The following is a 21865-nucleotide window of genomic DNA, read 5'->3' as shown; positions in this document are numbered from 1 at the left end:
GAGAGGGGCGGGGCGCGCGGGGGGGAGGGGCGGGGAGGAGGGGCAGGAGCGCCGGCCCCGCCTCTCTCCTCGGGGATGCCGGGATGTTTACACTGCTGACAGCGGCAGCAGGGGCAGGACGAGGGAGATGGGCCGCCGCTAGCCTAGTCCTCGGGACGCTTCTCTCGGTGCGCCAGGCGGGTGGCCCAGCCTGCAGCGGCCAGAGGGGGCCGGCGGGGAGTGAGGAGGCGGATCGGCTCCGGACCTCGCAGCCACAGCCCCCGGCCCCAGAGGGCCTTTCTCGGGCCGCACCCCGCAGAGCCGCCGCCAGCCCCCGGTGTCGGGTCCCACACAGGTGGGAGGAGGGGAAACTCTCAACTTCCTGGTAAGAGAGAGAGCAGCGAGGGAGAGAGGATGGCCCGGGCCGGGGGAGGGGAAGGGATGAGGCCGGCGCAGCCCCCTCACACCCGGGCGGGGCGCAACCTCGACCCGGGGGGCTGCCTCTTTATTTATTGGGGGTGAGGGCCACGGGAGGACTTGAGGGCCCCGGTAACGGTCACGGACCTTGGCGGCAGCCGCCGTCACTAAGAAACTTCGCGGCTGCCGCAGCTCCAAAGCAGGAGGCGGCGGCGGCAGCGACGGCCGCAACAGGTCGATTGGTTTCCAGACCGTAGGAACTTGAGCGAGGTCCCGCCTCCCGCCACTCAGCCGGCCTCCTCTCATTGGCCGCATCCCTCACGTTTCCTTCGCGGATTGGTTAGGACCAGCTGTCAGGATTCAGCAGCAGCCAAGTCTGGAAAGTGAAGTTTGTTGCGGGGGGGCGGGGGACAGTGCGGGGGAGGAGAGTGGAAGACTAGGGAGAGAACGCAGGCTCTGGGCGAGGGGAGAGAGGGAGCACAAGGGTTAAAGTAGGGGGTGGGGGGGGTTCTGGACCCCCAAGTGTCAGCTAGGTGCGGGAGAGGAGCAAAGCGGGGGAGGTGGAAGGGCAGAGACGGCGCTGAGGCCCCAGTCTGAGGGATAGACCAGGACCGGGAGCAGGACCATAACCGGGCACCCTCTGGATCTAAGGCCGGCCCAGAAACCCGGTGTCCGAAGCTTGGAAGAGGCGGCTCTGAGGTGGGACCCTCCCACCCACCGGCAGCACCTTCTCACTTGGAACAGTGCTTTTGGAGTTCCAGATGTAGAAGCAGTTGTTTTACTGGCAAGGCTATATTTAATATATAGCAGTGTGTGTATGTGCATATGAAGAATATGTATATTCTATATATGAAGAATAGCCTCTCTCTGAATATGTAAGAATATACATTTCTGTGCATGTGAAGAATTCTTCATATACCTACATATATAATATATATGAATACATAGGGATAGTAGGAAGATGATGTATTCCTAATATTTCTAATATGTAAGCCATATACCTGTAGCCTGTGTTAGGGTGGAAAGATTAACTCATTTTTCTTTTTGTAAAGCCCTGTTTCCAGGTGCTTTTCCAAAACTCACTGATTTCAGGACATATTGGTGATTGAAGGTCAGGAATGTACTAGAGAAATGAAAGGGTGGTTGGTTTTTCTAGTTCTGAGAGGACATCTATGAAGGATTCAAATGCCCATTCATATGAAGAGGATTATATAGGGTGGCCTTCAAATATTAGTGGACTTTTAAGCTTTAATGAACCAGGAATCGGAAGTTTTAATTGTTAATGGCCCCAAAGTCTTTATTTGGTAGTTTCAGGTTTTAGTATCATGGACCTTTTTCTCCTAAAATGCACTGAGTCTTTTGGGTCACCCTGTGTAAGTTATTAAAATCTAGAACTGCACTGAGACTTTTGGGCCACCCTATGTACACAACAGGCCTGCAAAGTCCTTTCCTGCTAGAGGAGGCAGCATATTGTGGTAGGGGTAGAGAGGGAGGTATCTTGGATGACTGTAGGGTAAAAAGTGTAAAGTACTGAATATAAATCATGTGTGTTTTTAAAAGCCTATAAATTGATCGGTAAATATGCCACTTTATTTTGTGCAAGGCAGTGTTTTCCCATGTTTTGTGAGATACAGAGACTGATCCCTGAATTCAAGAATCTGAATCACTTTAGTTGAAGAGCACTCCCTGCACATAGTAGGCACTTTAGTAGATACTTCATAAATGTATGTTGAATTGATAAAGCATGCAAAGCGTTAAATAATATGAAATTGAAGCCCTTAGTTTAGTTCATGCTAATAAATGACATAAGGCATAAATATTTGTTTAGTTGAACTGAGTAAAATAATCACTGTAATCTTCTTGACTTTTGAGTAAAGCAATGGGAAGGACACTGTGTGTTGAGAGAGAGTACCTATCTGGGAGTTGAAGGGAGGTGTTACTAAAAAATATGGGAAAAATTGACCATGTAAAACTGAAGTTAATTTGTGTCTTTGGATTTGAAGATACCCCCCACACCTCTGTGGGTTCCACAGAATACATAGTTTCTCTTTCAGTTTTTAGGGCATCCCTTATTTAATATAAATCTTATATATTGGGGTATGTGTGGGAAGTGTGATTCAGTAATTTGTAGGGGAGAAGAAAGGAGAGACAGACATTTAAAGAGTCCAAGAAATCTCATCCTGAAAATGTTTCCTTGCTTCGGGGAAGAGGAAGTCTGTAGGACTACATCTCCCACAGATCCCTGAGGCTGTCTGAGTATTGGCTCCACCTATCTTTAGCATTGACGGTTTTTCCAGTCAAGGAGGATTTCCAGAAACCAAAACTAAAATGTAACACATGTAAAAGGCCTGAAATTTTCTGGTTTAGGGGGAAAAAATGGAATAGATGGCATACCCTAAAAGGTTCCTCAGGATGACCTGATGGATGTATAGCTGAAGACCTGATAGAACCCTAAAAACAAATTGAAAAGAGAGGGATAGGACTGCCTAGGCAGTCATTTTGACCATGCTTTGTATCATGGTACATTTACTTGTTAGGGTTGGATTAAAAAAAATTGAGCTTTTTTTTTTGGTCAGAAAACTAGTCATCTGTATAATCCATATAACATATTTGTGTGTGATTAAAGTTACCATTTTAAAAAATGACATAAGTAGAATGTTAGAGTATATGTATCCCAACTGTATGTTTACTTTAAGAAACTTACTTTTAAATGTGACTTTAAAAAAAAATCTGTGTTTTGTTTTAAAGTAGGTTATGGATTCATGTTTAAAATTATCTTGAATCATCAAGTTTCATTTTTATTTGCATTTTAAAACAAAATCTGAAGTACCATTTTGATTTATTCAGTTGGTTTCTGAGCCTCTTCCTTCACTCCTCATTTTTCTCCTTTTCATGTTTTCCAGGATGGTGAATTTGAAATATCTTTTTTCCCCTATCTTAATAAAATAACTTTTGTTATAAGGATGAGTAAAGGATGAGTAAAGGATCTCTGGTACCAATGGTGGCACGTGGCTCTAGGGAGGAGATGGAGACTGAACATGACTACTTCATGAATTTGCTTACCCTTAGTGCCTTATATACAGTATATATTTTTAAAGTGTATTGCAATTATATTTTAATATTTGAATCAAACTGTAGTTACCGTTTAGCTATATGATATTCCCCCCCACCTTGGTGCAGTTGGGCAACACTGTGTCCATCCAAAGATCAGCCTTTATATGGATGGTGAAACTAAGGGTCAGAGAAGTTGGTTTGCTCAAGGTCATTTATAGGTAGGTGGTCATACAGCCAGAATTTGTAGTCACGTAGTTGATGTAAGCACTCTTTCTCCATACCATACTATATCTCTGGTCAGTAATTTGGAGTAATGTGGTCAGAGATCAAGATGCTTTTGGGTTAGGAACATTTTATTATGTTTCTACCACAAAATAAAGTTTGTTTTGCTGTTCGTTAATATGGTTTTGTGAACTGCCACTTTTTACTAGTATGAATCCTTCCAAATTTTTTTTTTGTTTTTGTTTTAAACAAATACTGTTATTTTCCTGGGAAATAATATCTTTCTTCTTTTTATAAAGGTATGCTAGAAGAGACAAAAGTGATTATTTTATTGATTGAAATATAGGGTAGCCCTGAATAGGAGCCATAATACTAACATGGTATCTTTTTAAATTGGGGAAAAATACTGAAAAATAGGGGTTGTTACAGAACCTGTCATTTTATTGATATTCCAGGTGAAGAAACTTCTACCAATGCAGAGCAACATGTCCTCTGCAATTTAAATTCAGTGACTTGCCTTGGGTCAGAAAACCAGTATGCATCCAAGACAGCATTTGAACCTAAGTATTCCAGGTTTGAAAGCCAGTTCTCCATCCACTATACCATACTATCTCTAATTGAAAAAAATAATTACACATATTAAAATATGTAAAGTAAAAATTTTTGTACTTTCCATGGAAAATATTTTCCTTATTACTGCCTGCTTCATATTCCTGCTTTTGTCTTTTTGTTGTTGTTCAATCTTGTCCAACTCTTTGTGACCCCATGGACCATAGCATGCCAGGCCCTTCTATCCTCCAATAGCTATCCAAGTCTGTCTAAGTTCATGTTTGTTGTTTCCATGACACTCTATCAATCTCATCCTCTGCCATCCCCCTTTCCTTTCAGTTTTTCCCAACATCAGGGTCTTTTCCAATGAGTCCCATATTATTACATGGCGAAAGTATTTAAGCGTTAGCTTCAGCATTTGACTTTCCAGTAACCTGAATAGTCTGAACTAATTTCTTTAAGCATGGACTGATTTGATCTCTTTGCTGCTCAGGAAACTCTCAAAAGTGTTTTCTAGCACTATGATTCCAAAATTTCCATTCTGTGGTGCTCATTTCTCCTTGTAGTCCAATTCTCACAGTTATACACTGCTGTTGGAAAAACCATAATTTTGACTATATGGACCTTAATTCAGCAAGGTGATGTCTCTGCTTTCTAGTATGCTGTTCATATTTGCCATAGTTTTCTTTCCAAGGAAGAAGCATTTTTTAATTTCATTGCTGCAGTCACCATCTGCAGTGGTCTTTGAGCCTAACAATATAAACTCTGACTTCTGGTTCCATTTCTTCTCCCCCTATTTGCCAGAAAGTGATGAAACTAGTTGTTAAGACCTTAGTTTTTTTTTTTCTTTTAGTTCACTTTTAAAAAAGAATTTTCAGTGTAATATAAATTTATATTTCTAGCCCTTTCAGTTTTTATGCAAGTCAGATTTAGGTTTAAAACAAACATCTAAATTCTGATCAGTTATAGTAGTCAAATTTGGAAGCAAGCTTGTCAAAATAGTTCTTGAATTCCATTCCAAGCTTTGTTCCTCCTGAATGTTTTTAGCCTGAATGTTTCAAAAATGTAGAGTAAAACTACAGCTGCCCAAAACTGCACAAACATCTTGTCCTTTTTATCCAAATCCAAATATTTATCCCTTGGAAAGTCTATTTTATAAAACAGGTTGTGTTTAAATTTGCTACATCAGATATTCTTAATATTACTTTAGTACGTAACTAAAACGAGGTTGCAAACAGTGTATAATACTATAGCATGTTTTATAACAGGATGTATGACTAGAGTTCCATCTGAATTGACTTCTTATTGATTCCTTTTGGTTTGACAGGGTAGATCCTTTTGAACAGACACCAATTACCATATTCTGCCAGTAAAATTTCCCCAAAACACTTAAGCAAAATTACCCATGATAATTGTGGGAGAGCTTGCCACTTTCCACTTTTGTAGTTTACTGATTGTTTTTAGAAAAGAGGAATTGTGTTGTAACTTCAGTTATTTGATACCAACAGTGACTTGTATTTCACCTGAGTTTTTGCCTTTTAATACGTGTTGAAATTTATAGATTATTTTTCTGGCTGTGCTCTATTTCACTCTGCCTTAGATAATATTAGACTTCTTTTATTCTTAATACTTTTCTTTCCTAATGGCACAGTAATATTCTGTTATATTCATATTCCACAGTTTGTTCCATTCCTCAATCTTTGGGCATATGTTTTTGTTTTGTAATAGTGTTTTGGTATTATAAATAATGTTATGAATTTTTTTTATTGCTTTCATTAAACTCTTTTGTGAGTGAACCCAGTCAAGCAGGATCTCTTGGTCTAAGGGTATGATTTAGTATCTTTCTTGCATACTAAAATTTAAAATCAGTGTTTCTACAAAATATTATATTTGTATAATATTTTATATTCTTAAATAATATTTGCCATATTTTAAGAATTAGATTTTTTGAAGATATAGTAAATTTCTGTATTTTTTTAATTCATTTTTTTCTTTAGGGTATTTGAATGAAATGAATCGGACAATTATGTATACTTTATTTGATTTACCCTCTTGGAGATTAAAGTTGTACATTAGAATTAAAAATTTGGTATAGAATAACTCAACTCATAGTATCACAACTATGGGACTATTAAAACTCTGAAAATTGATTAATCTGCATCCTCAAGCATTGCATAAGTCTTTCATCTTCAATTATTTATGATTCATAGAGGGAACTTTGAATGTAGAGAATGCGTTTCATGAATGTTAGTTAGAGAGAGTACATATGGCCAAGTAGTATCCTTTAATTTTTAAGCAGTTTGACTTTTATCCTCTTCGTGATTAGTCAAAGCTCCTTGCCACAAATTGTTTATGTAGTCAGATTAGACAATTTTTGCCTTAGCAGCAATCTGAAATGTTAAGTCCTGCAGCTTATAAGTGAAGAAAACAGAAAAACTTTATCTTTAGGTATATCTTAATTTTTTATCATCTAATGGAAAGTACCTTTTCATAGTGCTGTTAGTTTTCATGTGACTTTTAATAAAAATAAGTTGTTGGGTTTATTTCCAAATACTTCCTAGTAATAAAATAGTATCAGGTCTAAATGTCTTCCTCTTTGGTGTTTGACTTTACATGGAGTCTGTAAGCTTTTATGGGGCAGCTAGGTGTAGAAGTAGGTAAGAGTGCTGAGTCTGGAGTCAGGAGAATGAGTTCAAATTTGACCTCACACACTTATTAGTTGTGTGACTGAGAAAGTCACTTAACCCTGTTTGCCTCAGTTTCCTCATCTGTAAAATGAGTTTAAGGAAATAGCAAACCATTCCAATGTTTTTGCCAGGAAAACTCTAAATGGTGAAAAGTCAAAGACAACTGAAAAAATAGTCTTTCTTTCTTTTTTAAAATAAGGACTTTATAGAACTCTGTTCCTAAAAGTAGAAGTAAGCATTGCCAACTGAACTGAGTTCAGAAGAAGGAATTAAATTAGTTTCTGGTGCAACATTGTGCATGCCCTTGGCCGTTTTTAATCACTTTCCTTCTGCTTTGCTGATTTTGGTAATTTATCAATGTAGTTACTCAAGTTCATTCGTTTATTATCTTGTTTCTGTTGTTTACAATCTATTTAAATATTGGTTAAAGTTGGTTATAGAAAATTGGGATGATATCATCCTGGATGTCTAAAGCTTAGAAACAAGTTTACAAAGTTAAATTTGTCATTCATGGTGTCCTACCTGTTTGTTCTGTTTTTTAAATGACTGTAGTATCTAATTTGCCTTTAGTCAACTTGTAATATTATGATTCCTTAATTTACAAATCATCTGGGAAAGATCTTTTTTTTAAAAAAACCCAGTTTAAAAACCACCTCTACAATCATGATTCCTCCTTCCCCCCCACACCCCCAGGCCCAACCATTTTAAAATTACATTGAGGTGGTGATGAATTCATTATACAACACTAGCAGTGGTCTTACTAAACTATATGTCTATTCACTGGACAAAAATATCTCTCTCCAGTTTCTGTTATTTGAGCACTGTTGAAGATACATGGTACCTATCTTTCACAAAATTTCAAAATTCATAGGATCATAGATTTAGAGCTGGAAGGGACCTTCAAGGGTAACTACCTCATTTTGCAATTATGGAAACTGAAACAGAGAGGTCAAGTGACTTACTTAGAGGTCACACAGCTAAATGAGCATCTGAAGCAGGATTCAAATGAAGTCTTCCAGACTCTAGATCCAGTGTCCTAGCTACATATGGTCTTCAACTTTCCAGGTCTTCTCTTTTTCTCCTCCTTCATTGATAATTGCATACTTTGACCCCCTTACCTTTTTCAGGGACCCAGTTGCCTCACTGATAAACACATGCTATCAAAATAAGGGACCTATATTCTAGTTTTTTACATTTTAAGCTTTCTATCTCTACTGTAATGGAAAGCTCTGTTTAATGTTAAAGGATTATTGATTTTTCTGTACCAACTCGACAGGTCTCTCTCTTTTCAGGGGGATTGGGGTGAGGGGAGTACAGTAATAATTTGCTTACTTTTAAGGACAAAGTTGACCTAGTGGCTAGAAAGACGGAGTCAAAAATGGGACATTTGTAGGTCTACAGTCTCTCTTTACTGAAGGCTTTCTGACTTCACTGGGAATTGGTGATGGTTGAGGGTTGGAGAAATAGAAAGGAGTTGAGTGGTTGGACTACTAGTCTCAGGAAATTCTGGGAAATGAAAAATGTTTGTTGTGTTAACAGCTGCTTATTCCATAATTTATATCACTCACCTTTTCTCAGGTAGGTTAGTATAGGCTAATTCTTAGAGCACCTTCTCTGCCCCTTCTTACCCTTCCTGAGCAGAGGATGGGAGACGGTGAGAATGGAAGGAAACCTCCTAACTTTAACCCTTTCCCCCTTTCTGCTCTAGGATTCAGACACACAATTTTATGTTTTTTTTAATACATTTGAAGTTATTTTATCTAGTACTTAATATATTTATTCTCTCTCTCTCTCTCTCTCTCTGCCTCTCTCTCTCACTCTCACTCTCACTGTGGCTCTTTTTTTTCTGTTGTCTTGGAGAACAGCCTCCTAATCTTTTAAATCATTTTCACTTCATGAAGCAGAGTTTCTGAAACTCTGTCATTGGAACACAGTCTCTTCATTAATAGAGTTGTATCTACATCTGTTTCATATTAAATTATGGTATGTTTTAAAATATTCCTTTCCCCTATCCCCTTTCAGCTTAGTAAATATTTAGTCTGACTGGTAATGTGCTAAATTCTGGGAGGGATTTGGTGGACTGGGGAAGCAACATGTTGCAATGGAAAGGGCACCTCCCGTCCTGCTTTCAAGCTACACACTATTGCCTGATGTCCTAGGACAAAATCACTATCAATGATGAATCTCTAGGTACAGTGATAACCTACTCGAACGTATTTCTCAATGATTAACATTATAATACCCCTGCCCCCCAATAATTCTCTCCCAATTTAGGTGATTCTGAACACCTGACAGACATTATTCAAACTGCATTCTTGGCTACTACACTGAACATTCCTCTCTTTTTCCCATCCCCTTCAACCCAGCCCTACTAATATCCTACTTCAAAGCTACTTACCCTTTCTGCTGTGCTCTTTGGAATGTCCATGAATAGCTAGCTTTAACTTAAATCTTTTCCTTTATTGATCTTTGCATCTTATATTTACTGAGACCTGCTCACTTCTGATCGTAGTGCCCTGTGCTTGGAGTCAGGAAGGACTGAGTTCAATAGCAGCCCCAGGCGTTTGCTAGCTGTTGACCATGGGCAAGTCACTTAACCTCTGTCTGCTTCAGTTTCCTTAACTGTAAAATGGGAATAATGGTATCTACCCTCCAGGGTTGTTGTGGGGATCAAATAAGATAACATTTGTACAGTGCTTAGCACAGCACATGGCCCATGGTAGGCTGATTATTAAATCATTTCCTGCATCCCTTCTTCTACCTCTCTTCTCTTTCTTTCTCCCTTTCTCCTTTCCATATTTCCCTTTTTCCCTTCCTATTCTTTCCTGTATTTTTACTCATGCTTCTCACTTTTACCCTACATTGGTCCTGATGGGGGAGTTGAAATACCTCCTTGCTTCTTGTTTCCATTTTCAGTCTCTCCTTCTACCACTACCATCCATTAACTTCTCTTCCCCTGAGGTTCATATAATCCATATTTATCACGATTCTGGTAGCTGTTGTCTACCTGTCTAATGAGTTCATTGCCTAGCTCACAGTTGTTCTCTCTTTCCCATTTCTTGCCCTCATGCTAGGGGACTTTACTATACAGATACTCATTCAAACATTGTAACCTCCCAGTTCCTCAACTTGCTCATTTCCCACAACCAATATTTTCTTTTGCCATAACTCAGCTGTACACAGTCATATTCCTTGTATTGCCATCATCCGCAACTGTTTTACCTCTATGTTTATAAACTCTGAAATTACTTTATTAGTTCACAGTCTATTGCCATTCTCTCTCTCCCTCTGGCTTGTAACCCTTACAACTATTTTTCATCCTCACCATGACCATCAATTGACCCGACATCTTAGTTCTTTCTCAGGGCATCACTTCTGCTGTGACTACATTCTCCTCCCTTCCCCATCTTAGCCTTTTAGTGAATCAGTCCAGTGCTTCTTCCTTTGAATCCCTTGACCCCCCTTTTCTGTTGTTGATCTTACCCTGCCAAGACTCAGCTGTATAGATCACTCCTACCATCCATTGCCTTCTCTCCTGCGCATACGCAGCTGAATGAAGCTGAATAAAATCACAAAATTAGGTTGATTTGATCCACTGTAAATTTGTTTCATAATCTCAACCAGACCAGCTGCAAGGCACTTTTTTCTTCTCCTTAATTGACTCACGGTTGCACACATCACAGCTGTTATTACAAATCTATTTATTCTTCTTCAAATGTCCCATAGCTTCCTGTCCCCTCACATTCTCAGCTGAGAGTCTTGCCTCATACTTCACTGAAAAAATTGGTGCCATTCATTTGAGAGTGATCTCTTCCGTTATTCGCATATCATATCTCCCAGATGCTTTCTGCAACTTTCTCCATCTTTATCCCTGTTTCACAGAGGCCCTTCCCCTTTGTAAGGCAAGTCTACCTAATGTGTTTAGTAATCCCATTCTATCTTTTCACAGTTTCTTCCCTCTATAATCTCTACTACATTCCTCAACTTCAATTCTCCTTGACTATTAACTGATTTTCTACTACTACTACAGATATGCCTATTTCTCCTTCATCCTGAAAAATGTTTACTTAATCCATCTGTCCTCCCTGGCTAGAGTCTTTCTCCTTTTTTGGGCTAACTTCCTTGAGAAGATTGTTTATAATCAGTGATTCCACTTCTTTTCCTTCCATTCTCTTAACTCTCTTCAGTCTGGCTTCTGGCCTCATAGTTCAACTGAAACAACTCACTCTAAAGTTACCAATGATCTCTTAATTGCCAAATCTAACAGCCTTTTCTCAATCCTCATCCTTATGACCCTTTCCCACCTTCGATAGTATTGATTTTCCTCTTCTCCTCACTTGATACTTTTTTCTGTCTAGATTCCCATGACACTACCATCTTCTGATTCTTCTGTCTGACTGCTCCTCATTTTCCTTTGCTAAGTCTTTATCTAGGTCACATCTGATAACTGTGGCTGTCCCACAGGACTCTTCTTCTGTACTGTTTTGATGACATGAATTCATGTATGTGGATGAATATACCTTTATTATCCTAACATCTTATTAATTTGAAAATTATTTTTGTTTTTATGTGGCAGACCCACAAATTTAGTATTATTTTTTTGATATCCTTCATTAAGTGAGAATCAGTCAATTCATTTGAAAGTTTTTGTGAAATAAAGAGAAAAATCTACAACAACAACAACTACTACTACCACCACCACTACTACTAGTACTCCTACTACTACTACTGCTAGGTAACATGTGACAGGCACTGTGCTTAAACACTTTACATTTATCTCATTTAATTACCACAACAACCATGGGAGGGATAGGTGCTGTTATTAGCCCCATTTTACAGTTGAGGAAGCTGAGGCAAACAGATTAAGTGTCAAAGTCTGCACGGAAGCCAGATTTTAATTTAGGCCTGAATTCAGGCCTGGTACCTAGCTAACTATAAAAAAACTGAGTTGTTGAGTTGGAAATTTGGTACAAAATTATTTCCCTTATTTGATCCTGGATTGATTGTAGTAATAGTAAATATTAGGAGTAAATAAAATCCACAGATAATTTGAATAAAGAAAATGATAACAATTTCATTCTTTTATCAGAACATAGATAAATGAGGAATATTAACATATTTGAGATTATTTCCTTTTCATTTCTTTGTATAGGTAGATACCTGCTAGGCAGTGAACTAGTTTAAGAGCTGTGCAAGGAAAAGTCATTGGTAGAGTCCCTGAATAATTGACTTTTACATTGTTTATTGTAATAAAAGTTGAATATAAGACTAGCAAATTTTTATGGTTTAGGAAATAATATTTAGTTTTCACTTACTGAAAATGGATTTTTTTGCTTTGTAAATAATCAGTATTCCAGCTATTCCAGATTTTAAAAAGCCTTTAATTTGTAGATTAGACTAAATAGTGGCACTGTCAGTTTTCTCTCTTGAATTTTAGGACATTTGTGTGTATTTTATTTGTATACCTTCCCATATCTGTTATTGACTAATATTATCATAAGGAGAAATTTATTTATTAATTTTTTGTTTAGGATTTTATTTTTCCTCAGTTACGTGTAAAAACAATTTTAACGTTCATTTTTAAAATTTTGAGCTCCAAATTTTCTCCCTTCCTCCCTCCCCACCTCCTCTCATTCAGAAAGCAAGTTATTCCATATAGGTTATACATGTGCATTCATGCAAAACATTTCCATAATAGTCTTGTGAAAGAAAACATAGACACATATAAAAAAACCCTCAAGAAAAATAAAGACAGTAAAACTATATGCTTTAATCTGTATTCAGACGCCATCAGTTCTTTCTTTTGGGATGGATGGCATTTTTCATGATCAGTCCTTCATTGTTGTCTTGGATCATTGTATTGCTGAAAATGGCTAAGTCATTCACTGCCAATCATCTTATGATATTGCTGTTACTTTTTACACAGTACGTTTCACTTTATTCACACACATACACACACATAAAGATATATAGATATACATATATAATACACACATACGTACACTTATATATACCTACATATACTTAGATATCTATAATTATATAGAGACATATGCATTCATACATATCTATGTAAGACCACACTATACTTAATTTGTTCTCTGTTACTCTGAGGGTGGATAATCCCTTCCTTCATCAGTCTATCTTTCCCTGTTTTTCTTAGTCCACCAGTTCATCATTTCCTACACCATAGCAGCAATATTCTAACTTTATACTGTCTAGTTATTTTAAATAGTCTAAAACAGTATATGACATTTAATGTAGTTGACAGTACATTTCGCTTTGCATCAGTTTATATAAGCCTTTCAAGGTTTTTCTGAGACCATCCTGCTCAGCATTTCTAATAGTACAATACTATTCCATCGCAATCACATACCATCGTTTATTCAGTCATTCTCCAAATGATGGACACCCCCCTCAATTTTCAATTCTTTGCCCCCCAGAAAAGAGCTGCTATAAATATTTTTGTACATATAGGTCCTTTTCCTTTTTATTTTTTATCTCTTTTGGGATACAAACCTAATAGGGATATTGCTAGATCAGAGGCTATGCAAAATTTTATAGCCCTTTGATCATAGTTCTAAATTGTTCTACAGTTGTGCTTTATACAACTCCATGATCAGTGCATGTCTTATTTTTCTCTCACCCCCTCCAACATTTATCATTTACCTTTTCTGTCCAATTAGCTAATCTAATAGATATGAAGTATTACCTCAGAATTGTTTTAACGTGAATTTCTCCAGTCATTAGGGAGTTTGAGCACTTTGCGTATGGCTATAGATAGCTTTGCTTACTTTGTCTGAAAATTGTTCTATTTTTTTTTTTGATCATTTACCAATTGGGGAATGGCTCTGATTTTTATAAATTTGACTCAGTCCTCTATATGTTTGAGAAATGAGACCTTTATCAGAGAAACTTGCTTCAAATTTTTTTTTTCACAGTTACTATTACTAACTATATTTCCCTTAATCCTGTCTTCCCTCCCCACCTTTTTTTTCTGTTTTCTCTCTCTTTTCACCCTGTCTCTCCTCAAAAGTGTTTTACTTCTGACTACCCCCTCCCCCAATCTACCCTGCCTTCTGTGGCACCCTCCCCACTTCTTCCCCTTCTACTTTCCTGTAGGGTAAGATAGATTTCTATACTCAATTGAGTGTGTATGTTATTTCTTATATTAAGAGGAATTTAAATTGATTATTTTGGATAGTGATGTTGTAGTCAACTCTTTCTCCCCTTACGTACACTTTCATTAAAATTTAACTAAGTAGTTTCAAGAATGGTTTGTTTTGTGGAGAGAGACATTTTAGAACATGTACTATTTTTAGCTTACTTTTTTTCTTTGTGTTAAATTAAGCTCCCTCCATCTTTGTGCTTTTACAGATCCTTTATATATCCCTTGTCAAGTCTAAATAATTTAGTTGCCAAATATTTCTTTAGTGTCTGCTATGCATAAGGCACTGAAGGAGAATACTTAGATAAGATAAGCCTTGACTTTAGTGACATTTATATCTAGTAGGGGGAAATGATAAATACAGAAAGACATAGAATAATATGTGGTCTGTACAGAAAAGAGTTATGATCAAAGTATGTTATTAGAAAACCTGGTTACCAATAGACACTGAGGATACAAAGAAAGACAAAAACTAAATACACACACACACACATATACACCATATATACACATATGTAGAGTAATGTCAGAAGGAAGGACACTTGCAACTGAGAAACTGGAAAAGGATTTTTGTGGCAGGAAGTAAAGCAAACCAGGAGGTGGATATTGGAGGGAAGATATGGCAGACCTGAGGGACAGCATGTATGAGAACAGTGAGTAGAACCACGTAGCTAGACTGTGGTATTGAAGGAAGTAAAGTGGAAGCCTGGAAAGGTAGGACCAGGATAGGTTGTGAAGAGATTTCAGGGCCTGACACAGGACTTTATAGTTAGTCCTGGAAGTAAAAGGAGCCACTAAAGTTAATAAGTTTGGAAAGGTATTTTGGTATCAGATGGCAGAAGGCCTTGGATGCCAGTCTGAGTTAGAACTTTTAATATTATTTTTAGTTAGTATTTACCTAGTGCTTTAAGGTTTTCTTTTCTTTTTTCTTTTATTTATTTATTTTTAGATTTAGACATTTTTTCCACAAAATTTTTGAGTTCCCATTTTTCTCCCCATCTCTCCCCTCTTCCCATCCCATAACACCTTGCATTTTGATTACCCCTTCCCTCAATGTGCCCTCCCTTCTATCACACCCCACCCTTCCCTTATCCCCATCTTCTCTCTTGTCCGGAAGGACAAGATAGACTTCTGTACCCCATTACCTGTATTTCTTATTTCCCAGTTATATGCAATAACAATTCTCAACATTTGTTTCTAATACTTTGAATTCCAACTTCTCTCCCTTCCTCCTTTCCTACCCATCCCCACTGAGAAGGCACGCAATTCAATACGGGCTACGTATGTGTCATTTTGCACAAGATTCCCATAATAGCCATGTTGTGTAAGACTAAACTGTATTTCCCTCCATCCTACCCTGTCCCCCATTTATTTTATTCTCTCATTTGACCTTGTCCCTTCTCCAAAGTGTTTACTTCTAATTATTCCCTCCTCCCATTTGCCCTCCCTTGCCCCACTTGTCCCTTTCTCCTCTCCTTTCCTATAGTGTAAGCTAGATTTTCATACCAAATTGAGTGAGCATGTTATCCCTCCTTAAGCCATATGTGATGAGGGTAAGCTTCACTTTTCCCCTCTCACCTCCTCCCTTTTCTCCTCCATTGAAAAAGATTTTTCTTATCCTTTTTATGAGTGATAGTTTGCCCTATTCCATTTTTCCCTTTCTCCTCCCAATATATTCCTCTCTCACCCCTTATTTTTATTTTTTATAGATATCATTCCTTCTGATTCAACTCAACCTGTGCTGTCTATGTGTGTGTGTGTGTGTGTGTGTGTGTGTGTGTGTGTGTGTGTGTGTGTGTGTAATCCCTCCACCTACCCAAATACTGAGAAAAATCTCGAGTTATACATATTATCTTTCCATGTTGGAATGTAAACAGTTCAGCTTTAGAAAGTCCTTTATGATTTCTCTTTTCTGTTTACCTTTTCATACTTCTCTTGATTTTTGTGTTTGAAAGTCAGATTTTCTCTTCAGTTCTGGTCTTTTCATCAAGAATGCTTGCAAGTCCTCTATATCATTAAATGACCATTTTTCTCCCTGAAGTATTATACTCAGTTTTTCTGGGTAGGTGATTCTTGATTTTAATCCCATTTCCTTTGACTTCTGGAATATCCTATTTGAAGCCCTTCTATCCCTTAATGTAGAAACTGCCAGATCCTGTGTTATCCTGATTGTATTTCTATAATATTTGAATTGTTTCTTTCTAGCTGCTTGTGATATTTTCTCCTTGATTTGGGAACTCTGGAATTTGACTACAATATTCTTAGGAGTTTCTCTTTTTTGCGTCTCTTTAGGAAGTGATTGGTAGATTCCTTCAATATTTATTTTGCCCTCCGGTTCTAGAATATCAGGGTAGTTTTCCTTGATAATTTCATGAAAGATAATGTCTAGGTTCTTTTTTTGATCATGGCTTTCAGGTAGTCTCATAATTTTTAAATTGTCCCTCCTGGATCTGTTTTCCAGGTCAGTTGTTTTTCCAATGAGATATTTCACATTATCTTCTATTTTTTCATTCCTTTGGTTTTGTTTTGCAACTTCTTAGTTTATCGTATAGTCATTAGCTTCCCTGAACTCTACTCTCATTTTTATTTTCTTGAGTGAGCTTTTGAATCTTCTTTTCCATTAGACTAATTCTGCTTTCTGAAGCCTTCTTCTCCTCATTGGCTTTTAGGACCTCTTTTTCCAATTGAGTTAGCCTATTTTTAAAGGTGTTATTTTCTTCAGCATTTTTTTGGGTTTCCTTTAGCAAGCTGCTGACTTGCTTTTCAAGCTCTTCTATGGCCTGAGCCCATTGTATATTCATTTTGGAAGTACTGGATGCAGAAGCCTTGACGTCCTCTGACAGTATGCTTTGTTCTTCCTCTTTTGAAAGGATGGAAGGAAATACCTGTTCACCAAGAAAGTAACCTTCTCTGGTCTTATTTTTTTTCCCCTTTTTTGGGCATTTTCCTAGCCAGTTACTTGACTTCTGAATCCTTTGTCAAGATGAGGGTCCTAGTTCTCCTGCTCACCCCAGGTCTGTGCTCTAGGCTAAGGTTCAGTTCAGCTGCTCAATTCCCCTAGAGGCTTTATGCTCAGTGATCCAACAATGGAATAGGCTGCTGCCTGCCTAGGGGGGACCTCCAGAAGCCTCTGCTGCCCAGCCTCCACCACCGCCTTGGGCAGGGGGCAGGGGTGGACTCTGTTCCCTTTTGCTCAGGTTGAAAAAGCCCTCTCACTGACCTTTGGTGCCTTTGGGTTGAGGGATCTTCAAACCTCCCGGATTCTGCCCCCGAGGCCTGCTTGGGTCCTGCTTTCCCAGAGTCTCGAGGCCAAGGCTGGGCTGGACTCTGCTCTAGATCTTTCCCGTAAGCCTTCCAGGTCACCCTGGGCTGGAAATCTCCTCCACTTTGTCTTTCTGTAGCTTCTGCTGCTCTAGAATTTGTTGAGAGTCTTTCTTTACAGGTATTTTATGGGCTGTGGGGGAAGAGCTAAAGTATGTAGGTCTTTTCTACTCCACCCTGCTTTAAGGTTTTCAAAGCACTTTATAAATATCCCATTTGAGTTTCACAGAAACCCTGGGAGGTAGGTGCTATTAATATTCACATTTTACAGATAAGGAAACTTAAGCAGTGAGAAGTTAAGTGACTTGACAAGGGTCATAACAGCTAGTAAATGCTTGAAGCAGAATTCAAATTCAGATCTTACTGACTTCAGATCAGTATGCTGACCATTCTACCACCTAGGTGCCATATAAATTATTGGTAGGCAGTAGGGAGTAACTGAAGGGTTTTGAACAGGACCAATATGACCTAATCTGAACATAAAGAATGTTGTTCTGTCAATGTTATAAAGGGTGTTTTGGAAGGGGGAGAGACTAGAAGTTACAGAACTTGTTAGTTGGCTGTTGCAGCTGCCTAAATGGATGATAATGAAGACTTTTACTACTGTGTTGGTAGTGGGAATAGAGAAGCATGTGAGAGATATTGCACAGATGGAATTCATAGGATTTAGTAACTGATTAGATATGAAAGTTAAGAGAGCATGAAGAGTCACTTACTACCAAGATTTTGAGTACTGAACACTCTTTAAATGGTATTGTAGAGTTCGGAGGAGGAATCAAGTTCAAGAATAAGATTTTATTAGACCAGAGTGACCATTGAAGGTCTAAAGGAGAGATAGGATACAGGCAAGACCTTGATAGATGATTATGCTTCTGTTAAGTGGGGAAATGACTTTCAAGTCAGGGACTATAGTTTGGACAAAAGGATGTTGGTGGGAAAATACAAGGGATATTTGAGGGGTATGAGTAAATAGTCTATCATACTTGGTTATCCTAGGTCGTTAGTGGCATATAAAGCTAGAAATCCACCTTTGGAAAGCCAATATTTTTAGTTCTAGGCTAAAGTTATGCTTAAGATTCTGTAAGTTAGCTTTCAGCAATATGTAAATTGTGAATTACCAGAAAAGCATGCTAATTTTCAGAGACAGAGGAATTAGAGACCAGACTGCCAACATTTGCTGGATTATGGAGAAAGCAAGGGAGCTCCACAAAAACATCTACTTCTGCTTCCTTGAATACAGTAAAGCCTTAGACTGTGCGGATCACAACAAAATGTGTCAAGTCCTCAAAGAGATGGGAATACCACATCATGTTACATATCTGAGAACCTGTATGCAGACCAAGAAGCAACAGTTAGAACTGAACATGGAACAGCTGATTGGTTTAAGATTGGAAAAAGGCGTACAACGTGATTGTATACTGTCACCTTATTTATTTAACTTCTATGCAGAGTACTTAATGCTAAATGCCAGACTGAATGAATCAAAAGTTGGAAGTAAGGTTGCCGGGAGAAATATCAACAGTCTCAGATATTCAGATAAGACCACTCTGATGGCAGAAAGTGAAATATAATTTGGAAGAGGTAAAAGAGGAGAGTGTAAAAGCTGACTTGAGGCTTATCATCAAAAAATCTAAGATCTTGGCAACTCACTTCTTGGCAAATAGAAGAAGAAATGGAAGCAATGTCAGATTTTATGTTCTTGGGCTCAAAGATCATTGCAGATGGTGACTGCAGCTATGAAATTAAAAGACACTTGCTTCTTGGAAGGAAAGCTATGATAAATCTGAACAGTGTACTAAAAAGCAGAGACATCATCTTGCTGCATAAGGTCCATATAGTCAAAACTGTGGTTTTTCCAGTAGCAATGTATGACTGTGAGAGTTGGATGACCCAAGGGGCTGGTAGTAGTTTGAAATGACACATTTAAAAAAAAGCCTTTAAAAAAGGGTAAAAGAAAGATTTCCAGGGAGATGCTGAATATATATATATATTTTTTTTTGCCAAGCAACTCAGATTTATGTGTAGCTTAAGATCTAGGGATAAACAAGGATAACAGCTTAAATGATGCATAGGATCCTTCCCCTTTATGATGAGTGGAATGCATGCCACTCATCCAGTGGACCCATGGCTGGGGATATACTTGACTCCACACAGTGAATTCATCTGCATTGAACTTTGTGAAGCCCCAGTTCTTTGAAACATGGATCTTCTGGTGACCAGGGAACTTAAATTTGGCCCGCAGCAGAAGTGTGATATTGGATATGGTTTGTTCTTACAGTATCTATAGCAACGGGCTGGGCAGCAACCCATAGTCAACGTGGACAAAGCTGAATATTTTTTTTTTTAAAGTGGCCATATGCCAAAAAAGTTTTAGGAACCTCTGCAAGTATGGACCACAGGTTCATGAAAAGTTGGACATAATTGAATCACTGAACAGCAACAACAAAGGATTTGTGCTTTGTTCTATAAAGAGTGGTCTAGGAAACTTTTGAAGAGAGGATTGACAAAAAAAAGTATTCTGGAAGATTAATCAGAATTGTGGAATGTGCTTAAGGAGTAATGGCTGTTTTAGCATTTGTCTACTAAACAGTATGGTACCATATGACCATATCTTAATTACATTAAGTAATTCTGTTTTCCAGGTAGAATGTAACACCCTTGAGAATAGGTTTGTTTTTTTAACTTCAATTTTTAAACTTTAGTGCTTCAGACACAGGCACTGAGTGAATATTTATTGAATTGTTGAATTTTTTTACTTTGATTGTCATGAAAGGCAGCCTCTCAAGGGAGACCTTATTCATGATTGGATAATATTTTTAAACCATTCCTTTCATTACCATTGAATAATTATTGATTTCCCACACTTTGATATATGCTGCCCGATAGTATTCTAGGTATTTTGGGCAATTTTCACAGGTTAAGATGCTGTAAATTTCTCTGTGTGTGTGTGTGTATTATTTCCATAAACATTTTATTTGTGATTCCATTTATCCTTTGATTGTTGCCTTTTTTTGAAGAAATAGACCTGAAAGTAATTTATAGTCCTGAACTTTTTCTACAGGTGTTATTGAGATATGTTATGTCAGTGTATTTGGTTAAAATATGAATTTTATATATTTTTTTGTCTTGGTGGAAAATTCAGAAGTATTTTTCATTTTAAATAGCCAACCTTTATATTTTCTACATTATCTTAAATCAGTTCTCCTTATAAGCAGAGGTTTCTTAAATTAGATTTAGTTCATGATAAAAACAGAATTATTTGCTTACCATTTGAAAGAAATATGAATCACCCTTTTTCTCAGCAGAAATTAAATGAATAAGTGAATGTGTGAAATATACATAGACTAATCCTTATTAGCTCTGGGAAAGTGCCCTTAGAAAATCTGGTTTAGAAGTTGTTAGAAAGGTAAATTTGTATCCAAAACCTTGTCCTAATTGTTAGCTTTGCTGAATGTAAATAGCTTAGGTAATATTGACACTGAAGGCTTTGTTGTCAAATATATTTCACTTCATCAAATAATACCTTTTACTTCCTCATCTGCAGCCTACCCTACAGGTTGACTAGTGTTAGCCTTCACCATAATTTTGGCTGGTGACTTTTTCCTACTTCCTCCCATGGCTAATGAAAACTGACATTTCTCTTCTTCCTTTTTGTAACCCCTTAATTTGATGACTCCCAAGGATTATAAGAATGGAGCTGACAAGGATCTCAGAGACCATTTAGGCCAGTCTCATTTTACATATGAGGAAATGAAGACCAGAGAAGTTGTGCTTTGCCCAAGGTCATGCAGATAATAAGCCAGTTAAAGGATTTAATCTTAGGTCCTTTGATTCCAGTTATTATGCTTTCCAATGTACTATACTCCCTATCCATCCTGAGGCTTTCCCTCCACTGTTTTAATGATTTTATTCACTTATGAAGTTTTAAGTATCACCTCCTTGATTGCAATTCCCAAAACCACCTCTCTAGTGCTGAACTCTCCTTTCCACTCTAAACTTGTATTGCCCCCCACGAATGTTAGGTGAGTAACTCTTCAAGGCTTTTTAAGTATAAACTAACCTTTATTTAAGAATCTTTTAAGTTGCAGGGAGAAATAGTTCAAAACATTGAAGATGATACAGAAAAATAAGAACATATTTTAAATTTGGCAATTGAAAATGAAAAATATTTTTAAGTTTTCCACTAACAAAAGAGATAAATAACAAAATTCGTCTTTTTGTTATCACTTGGAGAGAAGTTTCAGGACTATAAAGTGCTTTCAGGTCTGTTTCTTCAAGGAATAGAAAGTAATCAGAACACTTGGCTAACATGTAGAGTTATATCTAATATATGTCCAAAATCAGGATCATTGTTTTTCTCTTAAATCATGTCTTGATTTCCCTAATTCTGGCAGTGGTGCTATAATTCTTTCTAGTCACTAATGTGCTCTTAACATGAGAGTTATCCTTCTTCATTTCTTTGCAGCTG

At 37.7% G+C, this 21865-nt stretch overlaps 1 protein-coding gene across 5 annotated transcripts in view; it reads left to right on the top strand.

Annotated features, from left to right (window-relative positions):
* Positions 1-238: 238 nt before the first annotated feature.
* Positions 239-21865, top strand: part of NEK7 (NIMA related kinase 7) — a 203750-nt gene continuing 182123 nt past the window's right edge. For 4 of the 5 annotated variants that reach the window (XM_072648296.1, XM_072648294.1, XM_072648292.1 and 1 more), the window contains exon 1: positions 239-364. The gene's annotated coding sequence lies outside the window, so the exon portion shown is untranslated. Of the gene's footprint in view, positions 365-4127; positions 4246-21865 lie in introns of all 5 variants that reach the window. The other variant, XM_072648293.1, reaches the window with a different exon arrangement.

This window comes from Notamacropus eugenii, chromosome 2, assembly GCF_028372415.1.
Source record: "Notamacropus eugenii isolate mMacEug1 chromosome 2, mMacEug1.pri_v2, whole genome shotgun sequence".
Classification (NCBI taxonomy): Eukaryota; Metazoa; Chordata; class Mammalia; order Diprotodontia; family Macropodidae; genus Notamacropus; species Notamacropus eugenii.
This window is presented reverse-complemented; position numbering and strand designations above follow the sequence as displayed.